Genomic DNA, 21,977 nt, shown 5'->3' on the forward strand with positions numbered 1-21,977 from the left:
CAGATGGGTCATGAGGTCAGGAGATTGAGACCATCCTGGTCAACATGGTGAAACCTTGTCTCTCCTAGAATACAAAAAATCAGCCAGGCATGGTGGCGCAGGCCTGTAGTCCCAGCTACTTAGGAGGCTGAGGCAGGAGAATTGCTCGAACCTGGAAGGTGGAGGTTGCAGTGAGCCATGATCACAGCACTGCACTCCAGCCTGGCGACAGAGCGAGACTCCATCTCAAAAGAAAAAAAAAAGAAAAGAAAAAAGAAAAGAAATTTGTCCCTGAGTTCAGCTGAAGTGAGTAATAATTTCACCTGGGCCTTAGAAGGCAGTCAGCTCCAACTCAACTCACTGACCAGAATTGTTATAGATGATAGAATTGCAACAGATGTCAGATTCTGAATCGTCCCTAAAACATCCAGCTATACCTGGATTAATGCTGCAAACCAAGTAGAAAGGTCAAATGAGAGCCTTAAGAAGAAAGCCACTGACTTTCCAAGGTAGACCTTGTTGGTTTATGGTATTCAGAACTCTGAGTGTCATGATTAAGGTCAATACTTTGTCCTGCTGCTTGGGTATTGTTGATAGTCCCTTAATTAAATGCTATACGAGACAAATGGAATTGAGCCTCTATACATCAGATTAATCACAGTGATCAATGGAGTCACATATTCATGTGAAATTTTGAGTTCTGCCAAGAACGTGTAAGGGTGGATGGTTAGAAGAGGAAGATCTGTCTTGGTCCCGAGTGTCCCTGCATAATCTTGCTAAGTATGCCAGATTGCAAGTCTTATCTGTCTCCTGAGACTGAGCATTTTTGCAGCTAGACACATAGACAATTAAGTGGGTCAGGGTAACTGTACAGTGACTCTCGTGTAACTGCTCACCATCAGGGTAAGGGAGATTGGCTTGTTTGCTGCTTGTTCAAGAAGTTTGGACCCTTGGATCTGGGTTTCTCTTTTGCAGTGCAACCCACTAAGTGTGCAGGTGGCATTTGGGTCCATTACATATTCCCTGTGGGAGTTGGGGGCAAGAGGAACTGACAAACATGCTGATGCTCATGCAGCTTTCTGTGCTATAAGCAATAAAGTAATTTGTCTCCTAACCAGGATTTTTGTGACTTCTGCCAGCATCCATGAAACCAGCAGATTAATTTATTAGCTTGCAAGAAGGGTAAAAGTGTAAATGCTTTACAGTTCATGACAAAATGTAGTCATCCCTCCCTCAGTAAACATGAAGGCTTGGTTCTAGAACCTGCTGCATATATCAAAATCCATGCATACTCAAGTCCCACTGTTGATCCTGCAGAACCCGAGTGTAAAAAAAGCTGGCCCTCCATATACATGGGTTTTTCATCCGGGGAACGCTGCCTTTGGTTGAAATGGGATCCCACATGGTTCAAACCTGTTTTGTTCAAGGGTCAACTGTAATGCCAAAGCATTGTAAGCAATGAGAATTTTTTTATACTATAAACCCACAGAATGTAGGAGTCATCCTAATTTGGATGAATAAAATATCCAAATTAGGATGGCTCCTAGATTCTTTCTGATCATAGGTGGAAAACAGAAAATTCCTAGGAAATTTTACGTATGTTTTGGATAGTTTAATTGGAAAACTCCATCAGATTGATAGTGGTCCTGTTTCTCTGGAGAACCCTGACTAATGCAACCATAGTAAAAGGATCAGTACTATGTCACTTACAAATAAGCTGAGTTCTGCATAACTGCAATCTGGTACACTGCAGCTCTCCCATCTTAAAAAGTTTCTTTCAACTATTACACTATAGAAACTAAAGAAGGAAATAACTGAAAAGGTCACTTAATTTTTGTATTTTGCTGAGTTTTCCTTTACAATATATTTCCAAGTACTTTAAAAGTACTTATAGCAGGCAATAAAGATTTTTGCTCTTCCCAATAGAAAGTTATTCAGTATGTTTATAATAAACCAGAATTTAGCTTAACTCATTTTACTCTATTAAACAAAAATTTTCCATTTAATTGTTTCCTTTGTTACTACTCACTGCTTTCCATTACAGTATACTTGCAAATGCACATTGGCTAGGTAGAGGGTTGAAGCAAGGTTAATTGGATAATTTTACTTTTATTTCTTCATTTTATTATCTTAAAATTTTAGGATAATAGGTATTCCCTAAAATTGTAGATTCCCCATAAGTTAATTTGTAAATTAAAATTTGGTATATTAAAATTATATTTTAAATCATTTAGAGACTACCCTTGATGGAATTTTATGCCTTTAAAGTATTTTCCCTAAGTTCTTTTTCGGTGCCCAGCAAAATTCTGATGAGTTTTTCTTTCTTTCCTCCCTCCTTACATGCCTTTTCTTTTTTTTTTTTTTCAAGAACTATCTATACTTTCAAGACTGTTTTGTTAACAACATAGATGAGATCCTAGGATGGTTTCTGTAGTAAGAATTTTGTGAATTTTATGAATTTTAATCCCTAAAAATTTTACTGGGAAAAAAAATGTTGAGGCCTACATGTAATAAAATTACTCTCTTTTTCAAATGTTTAATGACAACTTTATACTTTTCTGATTAATGTTCATAGTCAAAATGTTATACAAAAGAACTGTGCTATTAATAATGATTGTAACATAAATGATGTAGGGAAGTCTCTCTTGGCAGACTGATCACTTACATTTTATACTGTTTCTACCTTATCATTTCTGAAACAGGAGTTTTCATGCTTCATTGTATATAAAAATCCCCTGGGAAGTGATTGAAAATGCCAGTTCCTTGGCCTACCTTCTATATTTCTGAATTGGAAGTTCTGGACTGAGACGCGGGGAGTCTGCATTTTAACAAGCTTCTCAAAGTGATTCTGATATAGATGAGCCAAGATCCACTTATTGACTACTGCATGGTATCTAAACTTGACTAATGCTTGGTATCCAAACATTTTCTGCACGTCAGTGTAGCACACTTAGATTTTTAGCTAAAGTTTTCTTATAAATTGAATCATTTAGCTCATGTTAACTGGGTAAGTTAGTGGGGCCTGACTTCTGCCTTTTGCCACTAGGCACCATGATAGTTTGAAATGGATTAGTATTTGTTTATTTTTATTATTTATTTATTTATTGTTTTTTGAGATGGAGTCTTGCTCTGTCACCCAGGTTGGAGTGCAGTGGTATGGTCTCAGCTCACTGCAACATCTGCCTCCCAGGTTCAAACAATTCTCTTGCCTCAGCCTCCCGAGTAGCTGGGACTACAGGCATGCACCACCACGCCCAGCTAATTTTTGTATTTTTAGTAGAGACAGGGTTTTACCACGTTGCCCAGGCTGGTCCCAAGCTCCTGACCTCAGGTGATCCGCCCACCTCGGCCTCCCAGAGTGCTGGGATTACAGGCGTGAGCCAACGCGCTTGTCCAGGAATGGATTAGTATTTGTAACTAGGGTTGAATGCATAAAACTTTGAGTTGTATAGAATTTGAGTTTTTTGTTTTATATGTCATTTAATAGAAAATAAGAAAATACAGACAAAAAGGAAAAAAATTTATCATGCATCTCTCTTCCCAGCCCTTAATATCATTTTGTCGCACGTGCTTCCTTACTTTTGAAATACACATAAGTCGGCCGGGTGCCGTGGCTCATGCCTGTAATCCCAGCACTTTGAGAGGCTGAGGCAGGCGGATCACATGAGGTCAGGAGTTCGAGACCAGCCTCACCAACATAGTGAAACCCCATCTGTACTAAAAATAAAAAAATTAGCTGGGCATGGTGGCACCTGCCTGTAATCCCAGCTACTTGGGAGAGTGAGGCAGGAGAATCACTTGAACCTGGAAAACGGAGGTTGCAGTGAGCTGAGATCACACCATTGCACTCCAGCCTGGGTAACAAGAGTGAAACTCCGTCTCAAAAAAAACAAACAAAAAAGAAATACACATAAGTCTATGTAAGCAGGTGAGGATATATGTTGTAAAACAAAAATTGGGATTTACTGTTCAAATGCTGTCTTATAAACACGTAATGTATTAAATTTGCCTTTCCCCTCTCAATAATACATTTCTGTATAAATACATGCAAAAACATTTCGTGAATAAATTAAGATTTAACTAAACCCTGTTAGATTAAAAAAAATTTTGGCTCTTACAAATAGTGCTTTCTTTAAATCTGTTAAAATACGTCTTCATGCATTGGTCCAATATTTAGCTTAAAAAGCTTTTGATACATAGTTATCTATATGTCCATTAGAATTATAAAAGTGTACATTAATGAAGCATAGGGGACAGTGGTAATTATAGTTTTTGTATGTTTACTACCTTTTTTTTTTTTTTTCATCTTCTGGTTCTTTGGGTGAACTATAACTCCTAACATCCTGCTCTGCCACCCATCCTGGGCCAGGATCCTGGTAGGGTTGTAAAGCACATAGCCTCCATCCCCCCATTCCAGGATGTGCTTGTGATCCAGTTGGGCCAGAATATTTTCCCCAGACATTGCTGATAGAGCAAACTGGAGAAACTTATTTTATTTGCTTTTGGCTGTCTTCCCTGACCTTAAGGAGAAGCCCGTTTGTACAAAGAGGAACTGAGAAAAATACAGAGGGAAGTAAAGAGATATAGATGATAGACAGAGGGAGAGCTAGCTAGTTAGCTAGCTAGAAAGAAAACACTGGAGCCCCTGGATTGAGCCATGCCTGAAAGCTAGCACTGCCTCTAAACTCCCCAGTTATAAGGGCCAATAAATTCCCATTTTTTGCTTGAACTAGTTTATATGAATCTCTCTTATTTATAACCCAAATAGCTTTTATTAATTCATAATGCAAATTCAAAATAAAATACAAAAATTCACCCTTCTTATCAGTAAATAATTTTAATAGTTATACAAACTAATTGCCTATTATGTGGTCCACAATTTTAAACATGTAAGCTCTTAAGCTTACGTGATTTATCACTCGCTTCTAACTATGTAAATATCTAACTTTGTAGGAATACTGCACTTTAGCAAAACATGATTTTTTTCAGAGACTGAATATTTAGATAAATAAAAAGTTTCTATGGCTTCACATTTCAAAATTTCATCCTATAATATTATTTTAAATTCTCAAGTTGCAGTGAAAATATGGTTGCAGTTATAAAAGTTCAGTTTACTCAGCTTTTCAAGAACACATTAATGTGCAAAGACACTATTACATAACTTTGCTTTGCAGTTGCACTTTTCCCATTTGAGAGAACTGTTCAATCATACTTTTGTCGTTATCTCTTAGTACTTGTATAGTTTTTGACACAATTGTTGTACAGTAGCATATAAAGCTACAGAAATATGATTGGCATTACTTTATAAACTAAGGACACAAACACTGTTACATCTCTTATTTTTCCCATTTCTGGTTTGAAGTTTCACATGCCATATTAACTGAAAGCATTGTATCTCTTCCTAAACATCTTTACTCTCAAATTGTCAAAGAACTCTAGGAGATGATGGAATTAAAAGCAGGTCAGTCCTGGTGAACAGATGGCACTGAGGTCCACAATAGCTCTTCATTGCCACAAGGTGTCACAGAAGGAAGAGCTTGCACAGACTGGCCACCCTCTGCTGTAGGGAGACCCTTGCTGGTCCAAACCCCTGTCTAAATAGCAATGACATCCCTCTGTAGTTCATTCCCATTCCCTGAGGATCATCTGCTATTTTCTAAAACACAGCCAGCCTGTGAGCATTGCTGGATCCAGGGAAACAAGTATTGCCCATGTCCAAACCAGCCCTATTCCATGAACGCTTAAGTCCTTACCTTCTTTTAGAGGGTTAGGGAGAGCTTTCAATTTTTATGTAATTTTAAACTTTCAGAATAATTGCAAAAATAGTATGAGAAACTTCTGTATACCATTTCCCCAGATTTGCCAATTATTCACACGCACTTTTTTTTTTTTTCTAAACCACTTAAAAGTAGGTTGGAAACATTTCAGTGTGTATTTCCTAAGAACTAAGACATTCCCTTACATAATCAGATAAAGTCATCAAAATTAGGAAATCTATATAAAACTTATCTAATTCAGGGTTTGTATTAAAATTCCTACAAACTATCCCAATAGTTTTCTACAGCTCATTTTTCTGCTAATTTATAATATAAGTTTTCTGCTGAAACTATAATTTAGATCCAATCCAGAATCGTATATTACACTTAGCTGTGATGTCTGCAGAAATACCATAGGAGTGATGCTGTGTCCTTAGTGACCATGACAGGAGATGCGTTAATCTATTTTCCTTATCTACTGGTCTTGTTAACTTTGATAACTAGGTCAAGGTGGTGTCTACCAGCTTTCTCCACTGTGTAGTTTTCATTGTCCCTTTGTAAATAAGTTATTTGTGGGAATAGACTTTAAGACTCCCCATGTGGTTCCTTAGTGTTTCTCATAGAATGGTTAGATGGGTTCTAAGAATGGATGTACCAATAGAGTTGAAGAAGATGGCATTTTTATGATCTTGCCTCAGAAGTCGCATAACTTTACGGCCCTTCTTGGATGAAGCAGTCACAAAGGTGCACCCAAATTTAAGATGGGGGGACATAGAGCCCACTACTCCAATGTCAAGGTGACATTTCAGAAAAACATTATGGATTGAAAGGATTATTGCAGCCAACTTTGAAATACTCTGTTAGCCACGCTGGGCAGTACCATGCCTACTGAATCATAGCCACTTACTCCCAGCAGTACCACCCTCCCACTCTGTGTCCAGTCTGTTTAATTTTAGGCCTCTGTGAACCCTCTTAAGATTGGCATTCTCAAGAGAGCCCTGGGATTAACATCCAGTGAATTTGTTGGGGCCCAGGTGTCTCATGTGCCTGTTGCTGCCACTGTGCAGTGCAGCAGATGATGGGGGTGGCACCCTCCTGTGAGTCATGTTAGCAAAGAGGAGAACAAAGGCAAGTAAAAAAGACCCTAATATTGCCCTTTATCCCAGAGCCACTTAAAAACAACAGTTGACTTTTCTTTTTTTTTTTTTTTGAGATGGAGTCTCGCACTGTTGCCCCACCTGGAGTGCAGTGTTGCGATCTCGGCTCATTGCAAGCTGCGCCTCCTGGGTTAAAGCGATTCTCCAGCCTCAGCCTCCCAAGTAACCGGGATTACAGGTGTCCGCCACCATGCTCAGCTAATTTTTTGTATTTTTAGTAGAGATGAGGTTTCACCATGTTGGCCAGACTGGTCTCAAACTCCTGACCTCGTGATTCGCCCACCTTGGCCTCCCAAAGTGCTGAGATTACAGGCGTGAGCCACTGAGCCCGGCCCAGCAGTTGACCTTCTAACCTCCTTTATTTTCAGTTATCTTTGGATGCCACTTGTACACACTGGTCCTAGGATCTATGCACAACTCACAGTTGACTTTTCCCACCCTCTGCCCCAAGGCCATCTAAATTCCACACTGTGTATATGATTCCTGAGACAGTGGAAACTTTTGGAACTCTGTGTTCCAAACATAGAATAGAACTCTACGTTCTACTCCTTGAATGGGCTGAGGCTTTACAAATTTTCTACTTGTAAAGTGTATTTAGCAGCTGTGGGGATAAGAGGTTGGTGACCTCTTAGGTAGTAATCTGCCTCATCATATTGATCTAGTATGAGGTAGCCAAAAATATATGTTTTTATGAAAGAATATTGTATATATATGTACACTACAAATTGGCAAAAGATTTGAAAAGACACGTCACCAAAGAAGATTTGCAGATGTCAGGTTCTTTAAAAGGTACTCAACTAGGGAAATGCACATCAAAACCACAATGAGTTGCCACTATACACCTGTTAAAATGGCCAGAGTTAGAAAGACTGATCACCTCAAGTGTTAACAAAGATGTGGGGCAATTTGAGCTCTTATACACCATTGTTGAGAATGTAAAATGGCACAACCACTATGGAAAACAATTTGACAGTTTCTTTTAAAAGTTAAACATTTGGCCGGGCACAGTGGCTCAAGCCTGTAATCCCAGCACTTTGGGAGGCCGAGGTGGGCGTATCACCTGAGGTCAGGAGTTGGCCAGCCTGGCCAACATGGTGAAACCCCATCTTTACTAAAAATACAAAAAAATTAGCTGGGCGTGGTGGTGGGCACCTGTAATCCCAGTAACTCGGGAGGCTGAGGCAGGAGAATCGCTTGAACCTGGGAGATGGAGGTTGTAGTGAGACAAGATGGCGCCACTACACTTGAGCCTGGATGATAAGAGCGAGACTCTGTCTCAAAAAAAAAAAAAAAAAAATTCGTCAACCGGGCACAGTGGCATGTGCCTATAGTCTCAGCTTTTTGGGAGCATTAGATGGGAGGATAGCTTGAGCCCAGGAGTTTGAGGCCAGCCAGGGCAATCTAGCAAGAACCTGTCTCTAATTTTTTTTTTAAAGTTAAACATACATCTGTCATGTGATCCAGCCATTCCACACCTAAGTATTTATTTAAGAGAAATAAGAGGATACAAACATATAAAGATTTGTACATGAATGTACATAGGGGCTTAATTTATAATAGCAAAATACTTGAAAAACCCAACAACCTGTCCATTAACAGGTGAATGGCTAAACAAACTGTGATATAGCCATGCAATGTGATACCATTCTGCATTAAAAAATGAACTATTGATATATGAAGCAACATAGATGAGTTTCTATTGTGCTTAGTAAAAGAAGCTAGACAAAAATAAATACATACTTATAATTTCATTTATATTAAATTCTAGAAAATGCAAACTATAGTGATAGCACATCAGTGGTTGCTTGGAGATGGGAGGAGCAGTGGGAGGAGCAGAAAGGGAAGGATTACAAAGAGGCAAGGGGAAATTTTTGGAATTTATGGATATATTCATTATCGTGACTGTGTGGATGATTTTATAAGTGTATATGCAGGTCAAAACATAAAATTGTTTATTTTAAATATGTGCAATGCAGCATGTTGTACATAAATTATACATCAATTAAACAAGTGTATATCCATTACACATGCTTATAATATGAATATTTCAATTCACAGGCTGGAGGATGAAGTAAAGTCATATTTCTTTTTTTTTTTTTGAGACAGAGTCTCACTCTGTTGCCCAGGCTGGAGTACAATGGCACGATCTCAGCTCACTGCAACCTCTGTCTCCCAGGTTCAAGCAATTCTCCTGCTTTAGCCTCCCGAGTAGCTGGGATTACAGGCGCTCGCCACCACACCCAGCTAATTTTTGTATTTTTAGTAGAGATGGGGTTTCACCATGTTGGCCAGGCTGGTCTTGAACTCCTGACCTTGTGATCCACCTGCCTTGGCCTCCCAAAGTGCTGGGATTACAGGGGTGAGCCACCGTGCCCAGCTAAGTCATATTTCTTTTTGAGAGACTCCCATTCCATCTATTCTTTGATCTCTTCAGGATCTCCACTGTGATACATTTAAGAATTCTGAGGTGCTTTGTCTAAAAGGGCCATAGTTACATTATGAGGAAATCTGATGGTCTGCTGAAGCAGCCCATTTGCTGCTGCTGTTGCTGTTCCCATCAAGGAGTCTTCAAGGTGCCAGGTAAGGAGAGGCCCTGGCATCAGCCACATGCTCTGCCCAGGACAAGTGCTGTCTTCTCAATTTACATCCAAGAATATACATAGTCTATTTCTTTTAACTGCACACAGATTATTTGCTCCATATAAATAACCAAGGACATTATGGCCTAGAAAAGCAGTGCTGTAAATGATAGTATAATTCTCAAAATCTAGATCTTCAATAATAAATAATTTCATAAGAGGGCCACCACCTAAGTTTTCTTCTTTTGAAAATCTTTTCTTCTGATTGTTTTTTTAGGGAAGGATCTAAATCTACATTTAATCAATGTTTATTGTTCTCCATAGTCCTTAAAATCCTAGGCTTTAGCATCTGTCATAGATTTAAGTGACCTCAGACTAATCTCTGAGAACAACGGATGGTTACTTGCTTTATTTTTATAAATAATTTCGTAACATTTTTTCCAAATGAAGAGCATCAAGTCCAAATGCTGTCTTCCTCTCTAGGGAGTGAAACTGCCATTAACTGCAAAAGGGCATTCCCTGGTTGAAACAAATATGTATGTTAAGTTTTCCTCAAAGAAGCATCACACGCCCTGGGGACAAGAACTTGGAACTGGCCTTGGGATGGGTAGAGGATTGGCCTCCCTGTATCTTCAAGTGATGAGAATGCAGAGGTTCTCATGAAGGGGCCCCCAGAACCTGTGTCATCTCAGTCATCCTTCCCCAGGGGAAGGTGCTCTGTGGATGCTAAATTCAAACATCTGAGATAGGAGTGGAGGCTCTTAATGCATAAGGGAAGTCCAGGGGTCAGAGCAGCCAAGGCCCTTCAGCTCCTTAATATTTCTAATATTAGACACACAAACAAAAAGCAGTCTGGGAGTTTGTAAGAATAGGCTAGCCAATCCAGTGACCCCTACTCATAGCTAGATGTGCTTCTTCTAGATGAATTCCAGTGGCAGAGAAGGAGGGAGTTCCTGTACAGTGATTGCAAGACCGAAGATGTGAGTTTGCTACCATTTGTCATTCAAAGCTGCCTAAAAATGTAGGGGCAGCTGTGTGGTTGGGCTCTTCAGAACTGCTTTGTTACTGTCCCAACCACTGTTTAGGGCTGTGTAAACTAAGTCCACTCCTCTCCTTTGGCATACACTCGCCTGCTGAGACACAAGCAGGAGGTGGAATCCATTGTCCATCCTCTGTCAGTTAGGAGGGGCTTTGAAGTGCTGGCCACATAGGGGGTTTTTGTGAGTTTCCAGGCCGTCTGCTCCATGGGTGCCGATACATTTGGAGGATGATGCCAGGTAGCAGCCTGAAGAAGAGCTGAGAGAGTAATGGCCAACATACAAAAAAGCTCCCATGGTGCTTGCCCTGGCCTTTGCCTAGTTGTGGCAGTTGTAGAGTTTTGACACATTCAAGATGACCATACCATGAAAGCCAGCACAATCAACTATGGGCCATTTTGAGGGTACTGGGGCTCACATGTTGATATGGTTAGGCTTTGTGTCCCCACCCAAACCTCATCTTGAGTTATAATCCCCATAATCCCCACCTGTCAAGGGAGAGACCAGGTGGAGGTAATTGAATCATGGGGGTGGTTCCCCCATGCCATTCTCGTGATAGAGTGAGTTCTCATGAGATCTGATGGTTTTATAAGGGGCTCTTCCCCATTTTCCTTAGCACTTCTCCTTCCTGCTGCCTTGTGAAGAAGGTGCCTTGCTTCCTCCTTGTCTTCTACCATGATTGTAAGTTTCCTGAGGCCTCCCCAGTCATGCTGAACTGTGGGGTCAACTAAACCTCCTTCATTTATACATTACCCAGTCTCGAGCAGTTCTTTATAGCAGTATGAAAATGGACTAATACACATGTCCACAGTCACTGGTTTTATGAACTTAAATATTTTTATAGTAAATATAAAATTCCTGTGCCAGAGTTCCCTATGAACTACCAAAAAAAGCAGTTACACAGGTAGGTGTCATTGTGGCTTCCAGCAGCTTACATGTTGAAATTACCCAGATTTAGGGAAGTGCTTTTTGATTCCACCAAAAAGCTGAAGAATCTAAATGAGGTATAGATGGGGCAAAAAAACCTCTAGTTAGCAGTAACCTTTGCCAAGGAAGGGTTAGTGGGGGTCTGAGAAGAAACTAAAACCCCAAATTTAAACACTTGTGATTATCTGTGCTCTGTGGTCCATAACACCAATTATCAAAGTTGCGTGAAATACTTTATATTTCATAGTACAGTATAATTCTGTGAACTGCAGTGTTGAAAAATCTATAAAGTAGAACAAACCATTGAATCAGCTAAGATGCTTTGGGCTAAATGTAACTGAAATCATAATTCAAAATGGCTTAAGCAATAAAGACATTTATTATCTCCTTAACAGGGAATCTAGAATAGGGTAGGCTTCAGGGTTGGCTGATGCAGCAGCTCTGCAGTTTTGTCAGAGCCAGGTTCCTTAGATGACATTTTCTACCATCCACAGAGTTAGTGTCATCCTAAGGTTGGCGTCAATTAGGGCAATGGTCGTCCTTCTTCTCATCTAGTAAGACAGAGGAAGATATGATGGGGTCTAAGTTCTTCTTGTCAGTTTCCTTGGCCAGGCTTGATCATAGGCCCATACTGAACTGGTAATTGTGGCAATGGGAAAGACATGCACTTCTTGGTTTAGAGTCCAGAGGTTTCCATCTTATGCTGAGAATGGGTTACACATGTAGAGATATTGATCCCTTCAGGCCTTAGGGCTGCCATTTGTTCTTGCCCCAAAGCCACTGTCACATCTCGCCAGTCATCTCCAAGCAGAGTGGCCTCTTCCTTTTATCCTACAGGCTATACAAGCACTGTTTTTTTTTTTTTTATTTGTCACATCACAAAAAAATCTAGAAGCATTGGCTTAGGTGATGGATACAGTTCCTTTCCAGACGCATGGAGATGTGTAGAACAGAAGTATATCTCTTACTAATATCAGGGTAAGAAGGAAGAAGGGGTCACGGATGATGCATACAAAACTTCCATGCCCACAGGATATAAATAAAATCCAAATCTGATAATCATTTATTAGACCTATAAAAATCAAGTCAAAATTTCCTCAAAAGAATTGATTGAAAAATCCTTAAAATGGTGAAGAAGATTGTCAAGCCAAGAAAGGGCACTGAATGAATGTAAAGTCTTTCAAAGTGTGATTGTTTTAGGTAAAGCAATCTGATGAATTTTTCTGTTTTCATATTACATACAATATGTTTATGTTTCAGTATCTCTCATGTGCTTTCGTGATTTTGATATCTTTAATAGAGTATTTAGATATTTTATTGTTTAAGAGTAGATGATACTTAGCATTCATCCATGTCAGGCAAGAACTGTATTAATTCATTTAATCTTCACTATAGGCCCATGATGATATACAATTTTTAAATCCATTTTGCAAATGAGAAAATTGAGAAATAGAGAGGTTAAGTAATTTGCCCAATAAAACACAGCTAGTAAGCACCAGAACCTGTGACTGAACCCAGAAAATTTAGTTTCCAAATTGTTTTTATTATAAGTTGATTCAGGATGCTCTGGAAGACACAGTGGTCTAATCCAGTGGGTACTAAATGTTTGTCTATGAGCCGCAATAAAAAAATAAAATATTTATTATAACCTAATGCACACACACTAAAAAATCTTAAAACAATACTTACTATGGAGGCAAGCATTCTGCTATTTCTGTTCCATTCCATTCTCTTCTTTGTTCTATTCTTTTTTTTTTTTTTTGAGACAGAGTCTCGCTCTGTCGCCCAGGCTGGCATGCAGTGGCCTGATCTCAGCTCACTGCAAGCTCCGCCTCCCGGGTTCACACCATTCTCCTGCCTCAGCCTCCTGAGCAGCTGGGACTACAGGCGCCCGTCACCACGCCCGGCTAATTTTTTGTATTTTTAGTAGAGATGGGGTTTCACTGTGTTAGCCAGGATGGTCTCGATTTCCTGACCTCATGATCCGCCCGCCTTGGCTTCCCAAAGTGCTGGGATTACAGGCGTGAGCCACCACGTCCGGCCTGTTCTATTCTTTAAAAAATCAGCTGTGACCCACAAAATTAATTCTAGGACTAGTAATGGGTCACGATAAACAATTTTTAAAACCCTGGTAATATAATAGAATTGAATACAGCAATTACGGTGATGACTTAGATGCTCAATGGTTGTTTTAGTCTGTTTGCGCTGCTGTAACAAAATGCCATAAACTGAATAGCTTATAAAGAACAGAAATTTTTTCTCACAGTTTTGAAGGCTAGGCAGTCCAAGATGAAGGCACCAGCAGATTCAGTGTCTGGTGAGGACCTGTTCCTGGTTCATAGACAGCCATCTTCTCTCTGTGTCCTCACGTGGTCAAAACGGAGAGGAGGCTCTCTGTAATACCCTTTATAAGAGCACTGATCCCATTAATGGGGGCTTCACTCTCGTAACCTAATCACCTCCCAATGTCTCCATCTCCTGATACCATCACCTTAGGGGTTAAGATTTCAACATATGAATTAGGAGGGTTAGGGGAGAGACTTCAAACCATAGCAGTGGTCATTTTTGAGCCAGAGGCCTAGTTCAGGAAAAACATGGAGGTGGCAGGCTGAAGATTAAAGGCATAACTGGGTTCCAAAGCAAACTGATCTCAAGGTTCCAAGAGAACTTTGAAGGGTTTTGAGTTGTGAGTAATTAACTGGATATAAGAGCTGGGAGTCAGTAGCAAATAGTGGAAAACTAATCAAAGGTATGTGGATGAGACCACTGGGGAAGAATGTGTGAAGTGGGAAGACAAGAGGCCCAGAACAGAACTGCAAGGAACAGCAGTGTTTATAAGAGGAGGTGAAGAAGTGCCTGCTGGAGAGGAAACTGTGGAACTGGAGTAGGAGGAGGCCATGGGGAAGCATGGTGTCAACAGAAGCCAAGAGGATTTGGAGATGTAGCTGGTGTCAGCTACAGCAGAGTGATCACATATCAGAGGTGCTGAAAATTGTTTGTTGGATCAGTATTTATGATTCAATAGTGTATTATATTAGTTTGTTCTCATGCTGCTAATAAAGACATACACAAGACTGGGTAATTTATAAAGAAAAAGATTTTTAATGGACTCAGTTCCACATGGCTGGAAAGGACTCACAATCATGGCGGAAGGCGAAGGAGGAGCAAAGGCATGTCTTACATGGTGGCAGGCAAGACAGTATGTGCAGAGGAACTGCCCTTAATAAAACCATCAGATCTCATGAGACTTTTTCCCTATTATGAGAACAGTACAAACAAATGGACAAAAATTCCATGCTCACGGATAGGAAGAATCACTATTGTGAAAATGACCATACTGCCCAAAGTAATTTATAGAATCAATGCTGTTCCCATCAAGCTACCATTGACTTTCTTCACATAATTAGAAAAAACTACTTTAAATTTCATATGAAATCAAAAAAGAGCCATATAGCCAAGACAATCCTAAGGAAAAAGAATAAAGCTGGAGGCATCACACCAGCTGACTTCAAAGTATACTGCAAGGCTACAGTAACCAAAACAGCATGGTACTGGTACCCAAAGAGATATATAGACCAATGGAACAGAACAGAGGCCTCAGAAATAACAACACATACCTACAACCGTCTGATCTTTGACAAACCTGACAAAAACAAGAAATGGGGAAAGGATTCCCTATTTAATAAATAATGCTGGGAAAACTGGCTAGCCATATGCAGAAAACAAACTGGACCCCTTCCTTAAACCTTATACAAAAACTAACTCAAGATGGATTAAAGACTTAAACATAAAACCTAAAACTGTAAAAACCCTAGAAGAAAACCTAGGCAATACCATTCAGGACATAGGCATGGGCAAATACTTCATGACTAAAACACAAAAAGCAATGGCGACAAAAGACAAAATTGACAAATGGGATCTAATTAAACTAAAGAGCTTCTGCACAGCAAAAGAAACTATCATCAGAGTGAACAGGCAACCTACAGAATGGGAGAAAATTTTTGCAATCTATCCATCTAACAAAGATCTAATATCCAGAATCTACAAGGAACTTAAACAAATTTACAAGAAAAAAAAAACCCATAAAAAAGTGGGCAAAGGATGTGAACAGACACTTCTCAAGAGAAGACGTTTATATGGTCAACAAACATGAAAAAAAGCTCACCATCACTGGTCATTGGAGAAATGCAAATCAAAACCACAATGAGATACCATCTCATGCCAGTGAGATGACATTGAGGGTCTTAACTGACCACAGAATTCAATATGAGATGAAAGTATGAAGTAGCTACCAGAAAATTGAATGCCATTTTAGACTGCATTAATAAAAAATTGTGTCTGGAGAAGGTTTTGGAGTATGCACCTACAAACCATCTATAAACAATTATAAAACAATGAAGGCCATGTGCTCAAACTAGTCAAAAACTAAAATAGGAGGAAAAATAGGATAGAGAAGGAGATGGCCTTTGAAATGGGCCTTGAAATATTCGTAGAATTTTGATAGGTAGAGATGGCAGTCAGACATTCCAAACTGACTTAATGTGTTTTTGTTTTTGTTTTAATTTTAGAGACAGGGTCTCACTCTGTCACCCACACTGGAGAGCAGTGGTATGATTATGGCTTATTGCAGCCTCAAACTCCTGATCTCAACAGATCCTCCCGCTTTAGCCTCCCGAGTAGCTGGGGCTATAGGCACAAGCCATCATGCCCTGAGGGCCAGCTGCAGCCTTGTTTTAGAAATAGTTTGGAATCAGGGGCTAGAACAGTAGCCAGGATTCTGGCTTTCTCTCTCACCTCACTGTTCTCTTCATGCCTGCTTCATTCATCTCTTTTTGCAGATTGGCATCTTCTGCTTCTTGAATCCCCATGCAGAAAACGTGGCTACCAACAGCTTCTGAATCCACCTGCAGAGAGACTGACTGCTCTGTTATTCCCCCAGCATCTGTGAAGAGGCTCTGACTGGCTAAAATGTTAGTATAGTGATCACCCCAGGGTTAGGCAACCATGGCTGGTGAAAAGGAAAAATGTTATGAACCTGGCTGTGCCAAGCCACCTGAGGAAGCTTGTAGGAGAAGGGGTCAGAGAAAGGGGAGGCCTGGGCAGACGACACAAGAGGTGCCCATTACATCCCTCTAGAGGTGAGCTGTCTAAAATGGTAGGCACTGGCCACCTGTACTTATTTAATTGTAAATGTAAATTTCTTAAAATTTCCTTAGACACATTAGCCTCATCTCAAGTGCTCAGTAGCCACATGTGGCCAGTGGCTACTGTATTGAGCAGTAAAGATATAGAACATTTCCCTCATTGCAGACATAGTGGACACCTCTCCTTTAGAGTTATCTGTGGTTCTACCAGCAAAAACCCAAGAGTTCCAGCTAGAGAAACAGCAAATTTCTCTGGGACGTGAACAACTAGAAAACATCTCACCTTGTCCTCCAATAACTTGGAAAGAATTTTTTTGGTTGGAGACCCCAGAACTGGTTCTTGCTTTTTTTTGTTTGTTTGTTTGTTTTGTTTTGTTTTTGAGACAGTGTCTTACTCTGTCACCCAGGCTGGAGTGCAGTGGCGTGATCTAGGCTCACTGCAACCTCCGCCTCCTGGATTCAAGGGATTCTCGTACCTCAGCCTCCTGAGTAGCTAGGACTACAGGTACACACCACCACGCCCAGCTAATTTTTGTGTTTTTAGTAGGGATGGGGTTTTGCCATGTTGGCCAGGCTGGTCTCGAACTCCTGCCCTCAGGTGATCCACCCACCTCGGCCTCCCAAAGTGCTGGGATTACAGGCGTGAGTCACCACGCTTGGCCTGGTTCTTGATTATATCCGATTTGAACACTGAGCAAAGCCTCCTAATCTCATCATGCCTGAATTCTTAGACTACCTTACCCCCAAATTTCAAAGATAATTAATACAATCATCCATCTCATCTTTGTTATGCCAGGGTACCAGACAAATGCAATTCCTTTTAGTTAACTGTCTTGTCCAGTTCCCGTAATGTTCTGTTTCTTCTGCTGGTTTCCTTCTTAGTCCTGTCCATTATGCCTTATCAAAACTTTACATGGCAGAGATGGCTAGCTGTCCCCTAAAATTCAGCATCCCCTTTCACAGTGTAGAAATGTCAGTTGAATTTGGCTGCCCAGCAAGGAACCGCATCTTCTAGCCCTTCCTGCATCCAGATTATGCCATGTGACTAGTTTTCATCAATGAAATGAGAAAGAGATTTATGACACCTCCCAGATGGGGTTTTTTAAAAGCATCATTGTTTTCTCTACTCTCTTTCCCTATCTGAATAGGAAGGAGTCTGTAGCTTTAGGGGAAGACAGAGCCACAAGATGAAAGGAGCTTGGATGTCTGAACTATTCCATGGAGAAAAGCTGCAGCCAATGAAGAACACCTGCAATGGACTCTTAACCTGGGGGTGACGACAACCACTGAAATGTGAGGGTTTATTGTTAGCATTTGTCTAGCATTACCCTAACTGATATCTAATTAATTTCCTTACATCCTCAAACTTCTTGCCTTAAATTTAATCTCCTGCCTCTCCCCCAGGAGTTCAGTTCCCCTCAAGCTTCTGGAAGAGAGGCTGCTCATTCTTCCACAGCAGCCTAGACACTATGGAGGCTGAGAGATGGTACTGGCGTTTTCTTTTTTTTTTTTTTTTGACATGGTGTCTCGCTCTGTTGCCCACGCTGGAGTGCAGTGGCACGATCTTGGCTCACTGCAACTTCAGCCTCCCAGGCTCAAGCGATTCTTTTGCCTCAGCCTTCCAAGTAGCTGGGATTACAGGTGTGTGCCACACCTGGCTAATTTTTGTATTTGTAGTAGAGATGGGGTTTCACCATGTTGGCCAGGCTGGTCTCGAACTGCTGACCTCAGGCGATCCATCCATCTTGGCCTCCCAAACTACTGGGTGTGAGCCACCGCGCCTGGCTGGTATTGGCATTTTCTTAACTCCTAGTTGCATTGTTCAGACCACTTCACATGTGAAATTAATGCCATCCAACTTTTTTTCCTAGTTGGTGTTCCACACACAGATTGGCATTGACATTGTTATATAGCCTGCCTATGCTCAGGGAGAGAATTTGAGGATGAAAGGGAATATTGGCATCAGTGTCTATGGCAACCTAAAGAAATGTATATGAATTTGCATATACATCAAGCTCTCTAATTACCATGAGGAAAAACATGAATTGTCTCCCAGTCTGGTCCCTCTTATTAGTCTCACTTTTCTTTCCCCCATCCACCAACTGCATCATCTGTCCCATTTCCATGGGGTGTGTGGGCAGCTGAGGGAGATCCGGCATAAGACATCAGTGCCGAAAACCCTAGCCTGGAAACACCAAAAGCCAAATGAGACTCCATCACAGAATTTCTAACACATATATCCCAGGTGCAATGACCCAGTTTGTCAAACCTTTAGATTATGTGATAATTTACTCATGATTCACTTTAGAGATTTGAAAATAAAAGTACTTTTATATTTTTGTTTTTCTGAAAATGGTCCCAAAGTTCAATGATTTTCTTGCATATCTCAAATATTACAATGTAATTGGTGATTTAAGGCCAGCACATTTTTGCAGGCTATCTGAAAAGAACTTAGTTTTCCATAAAGCCCTCTAAGTTTCTTTGCCACTTATTAGATTTGTAGCTGATTCTTTCAAAGCTGACTGTGACCTTGACCTGCAGACAACAATAGCAAAATATAAATTTTGTGGAAGGCAGTAGCACTGTCTTTCTTGGATAACGTCTGCATCTCCTACCAAGAAAAATTCTAAGAGGTGTTGCCAAGCTAATGCACATGGTTAAAGTAACTGCCCCATCGCCCCTTTTCTTTCTTTCTTTTGATTTTTTTGTTCTAGGTTTACTGCACTTGCCTCTAGCAGTTATGGAATTCTATGCCACTCAAATCCTCTATCTGTTGCAAAAATGTGCATCCCAAGATGGTGCTCTTGAGCTGTGGTGGAGTATCTTCAGATAGACACTGTGGGTCCCACAATGAAGCAATGGAGAAAAAGGACACCACTAAAGAACCACCAGGGTGCAGCATTCCTGAGTGGCAGAAGCCATGCAGGAAATGGCAGTATGTACAGCTGGCACTTTGAAGAACAATGAATTCCTTCAAGGCTCTGGGCAGACATTTCAAACAGTGGCTACTAGACAGGCTTGGCATAGCTTAGACTCAATTATAGCTAGAATTATTTTATTTCTGGGTAGGTAACTGAGAGAAGCAGGAATTGTTCATGTATCTCCATATGGTTTTATTTTTAAAGAATGAAACAGCAACAAATATAAACAACTGCTGTAACAGCAGAGAGCGTAATTTCTTCTAAAATGAGGATTATATTTAGAACACTCCAAATGGGGACACACTGTCTGACAAGAAGTCAGAATATCGGAAAATGGAAGTGTCTTACTTAATTAAATAACCCTGAAGTAATTTAATATCATGAGTAGGTGAGACTTTTAAAAAGGGTTAAACAAAGGCATATCCCTAAGTATAAATATGTAGCCCTATCACCTGCAAAACTGTCATAGATCTTTGTGTTTTATTTTCACAGATGCTGCATCTTAGTCCAGGGATTTTTAAAGTGTGGTTCCTGGAAGAGCTGGATCAGAGTCATCTGTGTTGATGGTTTAACGTAAAGATTTTCGGGCCCCAAGACTCAAGTAGGACAAGGAATTTGAATTTTTAAGCAGCTCACCTGACTTGTCTGTCCTCTAATGTCTGAGGACATCTGACCTCTGCTCTTTCAGTAAAAGCAACAATGGTTTTATGAGCATCGTCGTCACATCTCTCCACTCGAGGGATCCTTCTCATTTCTCCCAGCTGAGGTCACCCACAGCTGCTACTTCTAACTGCTGGCTTCCAGCCTGCTGTCTGCCAGCTGGCTCTACCCTCTCCTATAACACAGCAGAGAGTAGCTGTGGTCTCCTGCGTGCTCACCCTCCGCTCCCTTGGGTCCATGCTTTGGTCCTGCACTTAAATTTTACAAGCATACTCTCTTTCTCTTAAGGTAAGCAACCATTTTAAATCTCAGCAGTAAACAAAACAAAAAATCACCAGGCAACTATATCAAATCAGGTTTTTTTGTTTGTTTGTGTTTGGTTTTTAGTTTTGGTTTTGTTTTTTTGGTGGTTTTTTTTTTTTTTTTTTTTTTTTTTTTTGAGATGGAGTCTTACTGTGTCACCCAGGATGGAGTGCAGTGGAGCCATCTTGGCTCACTGCAACTTCCGCCTCCCAGGTTCAAGCAATTCTCCTCTCTCAGCCTCCTGAGTAGCTGGGATTACAGGCACCCACCAGCACGCCTGGCTAATTTTTGTATGTTTAGTAGAGATGGGGTTTCACCATGTTGGCCAAGCTGGCCTCAAACTGCTGACCTCAAGTGATCTGCCTGCCTCAGCCTCCCAAAATGCTGGGATTATAGGTGTGAGTCACCATGCCTGGCATCAAAGCAGGTTTTAACCAGCCTTTTTGTCCACTGATAACATAAAGGAGGTCAGCAGCGGCTAAGTCCTGTGCTGGAAGAGCTTTCTTGTCCTTTCACACTGCAAGAGAAATAATCACTTAGCTAAGAGGCCAATTTTACCTTTTTTAAAAAAAATTTAAAAATGAGGCCAGGTGCAGTGGCTCACTCCTGTAATCCCAGCACTTTGGGAGGCCAAGGCGGGCAGATCACTTGAGGTCAGGAGTTCGAGACTAGCCTGGGCAACATGGTGATACCCCGTCTCTACTAAAAATACAAAAAAAATAGCCAGGTGTGGTGGCGGGCGCCTGTAATCCCAGCTACTTGGGAGACTGAGGTAGGAGATTCCCTTGAACCCAGGAGATGGAGGCTGCAGTGAGCCAAGAGCGCACCACTGTGCTCCAGCCTGGGCAACAGAGCTGGACTCCGTCTCAAAAAAAAAAAAATTTTTTTTTAAATGAGAGCTATATCTTATTAACAAAATTAACTATGTTCGTTTTTGGAGTTTCATTTTTGTAGCATTTACAGAAATCTGTTAAGAGCTTCTTAATTATAAAAATGAGTTAATAACATATTTCTCAAATTGACTTATCAATTCGTTGTCACTGTGGATGAAATTACTTTATAATCAATTACCATAAAGAAACCTGATTTGATTTCAGCTCACCCTCAATATTCAAGGCACTTGGATTTTTGGTCTCCACCCATTTATTATGTGGTCTACTAAAAATAAACCACATCCTAGGAGTTAGGAGTCCAAGAACAGTTTCCACTTATTACTCACTTCTTGATATTTATGGAACTAGTCATTTCGCAAATATTTCAGCTCTACTCTCCAATCTTTAGAGAAAAAAGAAAATAACAATAACAACAATATAATTTCATTCTCTCCAGAGAGTTAGCAAGGAAATGAGAGCAGAAAGAAAGCAAATGGGAATGTTAGAATTGGGGAAAATGTAACGCAAAGCCAAATGTGAATAGGAATAGCAGTTGACAAGAGGGGAAAAGAGGGTGCAGAGGACAAATATATCAATAGAAAACATGTAAACTCAATAGCATGCAACCTTTTAAAAAATAAA

General features: G+C 40.5%; 1 long non-coding RNA gene across 1 annotated transcript in view; it reads left to right on the forward strand.

The window, feature by feature from the left end:
* LOC129038341 (uncharacterized) overlaps nt 1-21,977 on the forward strand; it is a 54,217-nt gene that overhangs the window by 6,763 nt on the left and 25,477 nt on the right. Inside the window, exons 2-4 of the long non-coding RNA XR_008503127.2 lie at nt 16,274-16,405; nt 17,728-17,872; nt 19,993-20,448. This is a non-coding gene — a long non-coding RNA (uncharacterized LOC129038341). The remainder of the gene's footprint in view (nt 1-16,273; nt 16,406-17,727; nt 17,873-19,992; nt 20,449-21,977) is intronic.

Source organism: Pongo pygmaeus, chromosome 5 (assembly GCF_028885625.2).
Source record: "Pongo pygmaeus isolate AG05252 chromosome 5, NHGRI_mPonPyg2-v2.0_pri, whole genome shotgun sequence".
Classification (NCBI taxonomy): domain Eukaryota; kingdom Metazoa; phylum Chordata; class Mammalia; order Primates; family Hominidae; genus Pongo; species Pongo pygmaeus.